The sequence below is a fragment of the Mizuhopecten yessoensis genome, unplaced genomic scaffold, assembly GCF_002113885.1.
Source record: "Mizuhopecten yessoensis strain PY_sf001 unplaced genomic scaffold, ASM211388v2 scaffold10727, whole genome shotgun sequence".
In the NCBI taxonomy this organism is placed as follows: domain Eukaryota; kingdom Metazoa; phylum Mollusca; class Bivalvia; order Pectinida; family Pectinidae; genus Mizuhopecten; species Mizuhopecten yessoensis.
Window position 1 is genome coordinate 154,171 of NW_018408691.1, and position 4,304 is coordinate 158,474.

Below are 4,304 nucleotides of genomic sequence, written 5' to 3' on the forward strand. Positions count from 1 at the left end.
ATTTTCATTTGCAATATTTGTAACATATTAAAAAATAGTTGTGGAATTGGTAAGATTTTGACAAAAACTCAAGACAGAAATATAATCACAAACATTTAATTGTTATTTCCAATTTTGTAATTGGTGAACAAAATTTAGAAAATCATGCAATTTGCAGGAATTACAAAACTTTAAGATATAACCTTCAATAGAGTGTCTTCAATAATAATAAAAACAATGTTTCTGCTTACAGTTGAATACTTCCTGATGTATTTCTACATATGTGTTACCATTGGAAAGAATGACGAGGTCCAAAGTTTGTAGACTGATAAACATATATTTGATGATATATTTTCATTAAAAGCAATATCGATGTGCAATTAAGGCAAGCGCGAATGTCATTACATATCTTCATTGAATTACTATAGTTACATTTACCTGAAAATGATGAAGATTTCTAGCACCCGATATAAAAGAGCATATTCAACAACATAACTAAAAAATAAGGAAAAATTACTGATTGTTATGTGGATATTTAAAACAGTCTACAACATTACCCGTAATCTGCAAATGACGCTTATATACGCCTGCATAACATATTTTATAGAATTAGAGACCATGAAATGATAGAGCATGCAGTCGTGTTTGGTATGCCATATAACTGCACAGCAAAATTAAGAGAGATCAGTCAATATCTATATTTTGACCAATCAAAGGCGAGAAATCGTAGCCATATTGTCCAATAAGAAAGCAGAATCAAAAGTTTTGTACGCAGTACCATTATACATATACAAAACAAAATTTGAGATAAATCGGTCAATACCTAAATTTCGAGCAAGCTGAGCCTAGGCAGCCATGATCGAAAAACAAAAGGTAAAACGAAAGGTCATTTGCACACCGCTTTCAATTATGTGTGTGTATATATATACAGCTTTATCTTTCATAGTGAGCTTGTTGTTAGACTCAAGCGTTAGTACAATAATTAATGTAAAAACAATGAAAATGGATCAATGTAAGTTGAGAAACGCGTTTAGTAATGATATCAATATGAAATTTGTATATTATCAACTATGCTTTCTATCGGCCGATGACTGTTCTCCCATCATCCTCAAAATGAAATATGCAGAACCACGGAAGAAGAGAAACCTTCGTATGAAACTGATCAAATACAAAACAGCTGATGTGTCGACAACCTCTTGATTAATAGCGTCACCACTATTCAACTCTTCAAATCATGATATGGCTACACAGTGGGACAACATTAGATCAAAGGAAACCTTTCGATGGGATCCGAGAAATATATGTTCGTCTATTTCCACAGTAATATTGACAGCAATTGCTTAAGAAAGGAATTCGGACGCACTGTCCGATGACGGACCACGAACCATTTGAATAACCCACATTTGATAATGATTGGATAGAAATGTCTACTTCGACATAAGAATTTTTAGGTCACCTGAGCTTTAGCTCAAGTGACCTATTGCTATCCGTTTTCGTCCGTCGTCGTCCGTCGTCCGTCGTCCGTCGTCCGTCGTCCGTTAACATTTTACATTTCAAACTTAAAGTCAAGTTCTGCTGGGCCGATTGAACTGAAAGTTGGTAGGAATGATCGCCTCATGGTCCTGACAAAGTGTTGTTATTTTTCGGGTCGATCAGAAATCCAATATGGCCGCCACGGCCGCCATTTTGAAAACCTATTTCAAACTTAAAGTCAAGTTCTGCTGGACCGATTGAACTGAAAGTTGGTAGGAATGATCGCCTCATGGTCCTGACAAAGTGTTGTTATTTTTCGGGTCGATCAGAAATCCAATATGGCCGCCACGGCCACCATTTTGAAAACCTATTTCAAACTTAAAGTCAAGTTCTGCTGGACCGATTGAACTGAAAGTTGGTAGGAATGATCGCCTCATGGTCCTGACAAAGTGTTGTTATTTTTTGGGTCGATCAGAAATCCAATATGGCCACCACGGCCGCCATTTTGAAAACCTATTTCAAACTTAAAGTCAAGTTCTGCTGGACCGATTGAACTTAAAGTTTGTAGGAATGATCGACTCATGGTCCTGACAAAGTGTTGTTATTTTTCAGGTCAATCATAAATCCAATATGGCCGCCACGGCCACCATTTTGAAAACATATTTCAAACTTAAAGTCAAGTTCTGCTAGGCCGATTGAACTGAAACTTTGTAGGAATGATTGACTCATGGTCCTGACAAAGTGTTGTTATTTTTCAGGTCGATCAGAAATCCAATATGGCCACCACAGCTGCCATTTTGGAAAACTATTTCAAACTTAAAGTAAAGATCTACTTGGCCGATTGAACTGAAACTTTGTAGGAATGATCGAATCATGGTCCTGACAAAGTGTTGTTATTTTTCGGGTCAATCAGAAATACAATTTGGCTGCCATGGCCGCTATTTTGCTACTAAGTTCTAATAGGCCGATCTCACTTAAAATTGGTCTAGGAATGATCAGCTCATGGTCCTGACAAAGTTAAGTTAACATTATACTATTTTTTACTCAAATTGGTACATATTTCAACAACAAAAATAAATACTGTAGACTCAGGTGACCGTTTAGGCCCATGGGCCTCTTGTTATAAACCAAATGATAACCGACATCCTGTCATATTTCAATTACAGGAAAGTTTTTTCTTCATAACAACTTTCCACAAGTCATGACAAAAGGAAGTAAAATCGTTCACTGAATATGGATGAAAATGTTTAAACTGGTCTTCCAAAACACAATTGAATAAGGATAGAAAAATAGAAAATACATTTGCAAGGTTCCACTTTTGTGACTCCTAGATATACTCTCAATGAAAGTAAATCACATAATTAGATTTTGTTGGGATTAATTGTTATTTTCTATACACTTGTCAGCGATTCTTATTACAGGTCATACATTACAAGATAAAAACTGAAATTTGAAAGGTTTGTATCACAACGGCAGGATTTGCTTGTTAAGTATAAGTTTGTACAGACAAGTATTAGTTATCCAGCGACCACATGTCTGTATTGTCTCATTGTACATACTCAGTCAGTACTTTCTGAACCATTTTTCATTTGATATGTCCCACCTTGAATGCTTTTTTTATATTAAGAGTTTTAACCTACAGGTACATTTTGAAAATTCTACAAACCCACCCTATAATATATATATATATATTATGGCAAATACTGGTAGGTCTGGTTGTCAGACTAGTGGAAATTGTACGTTGCCAATCCAGATTCTTCACAATTTTACCTGGAATGAATAGGGACGAATTAATATGGACTGAGTGCCTCCTGAACATTTCCTAAACATATGTTAGCAATGTACTTAAACCAGACAATGATAATGTAACCATTGGACTACTCTCAACATTAAAGGTGAGTGTTCATGCTAGTGTCCTCTAGGCTACCATTGGCCCCTTTAGGTAGTATATGACTGGATTCCTTCTCTTTGTTTCGTTGTTCTCATCCTTGATTTTCTTCTCTGCTGGTTGAACAGCTTGTGAATGTTCGTCAGATTCTGACACAACCAACAGAGCGTGAGACTCAAACATGGTTTCACGCTCGAGAGCACTTGGACTTCAGATGTCACTTTCTTCCTCAACATTTGATTATATTCAGCATTTCCTTCAACTGATGCGTCAAATATGGCTCTGCTGAATTTCTTCCTTATTCTTCTCATCATAATCATCTGCAAAACTGATGTTACTAGTATCAAACACACTACCATCCAGTTGTAAATTGCTGTCGAGTTTATCCCTTGTGACTTTCTTCCCTTTTCATGTACATAGGAAAGACCAGAAATGACGGAAGAAATGTCATCATTGTAACAGTCCCGTGCCACTTCCAGAGGGTGATCTGCCTCAGTCTTGCCTCTCTGTTGAACCATCTAGTAGAAGTGTCCTTCTTCATTTTGTAAAAGTAGATATGGTTGGTTGAATTTCCCAATATGGCCTTCATCAAGTACCTAATGACAAACAGTAAAACATTTATTTTACATTTCTAATATCTGGGTATATACGGGACTTGAAATATTGGAGGTAAAGACACATGCTACCTTACTGTGACACAACTTTCCTTCCTATAAGAGTTATACACTAGAAATATCGTAAAATACATTTAGTTAACGGTATTACAGACGAGGATTTATTAAGTCATGATATGTTTGATATGTTAGAGATGTCGTAGGATATTGTATGGGAAGCCAATCTTAGAAAAATTGCGTACATAAATGTTTTAAGGATGTACTCCTCTGTGATGTTAATAACTGTAAACAAAAATGAACAAAGACTTCTAACACTTAAATCAAAGATTTCGAACACTTTCAAAAGCAAG

General features: G+C 35.9%; 1 pseudogene; it reads left to right on the forward strand.

Moving 5' to 3' along the window:
- LOC110462025 overlaps nucleotides 1-303 on the forward strand; it is a 13,122-nt pseudogene extending 12,819 nt beyond the window's left edge.
- The last annotated feature ends 4,001 nt before the right edge of the window (nucleotides 304-4,304 follow it).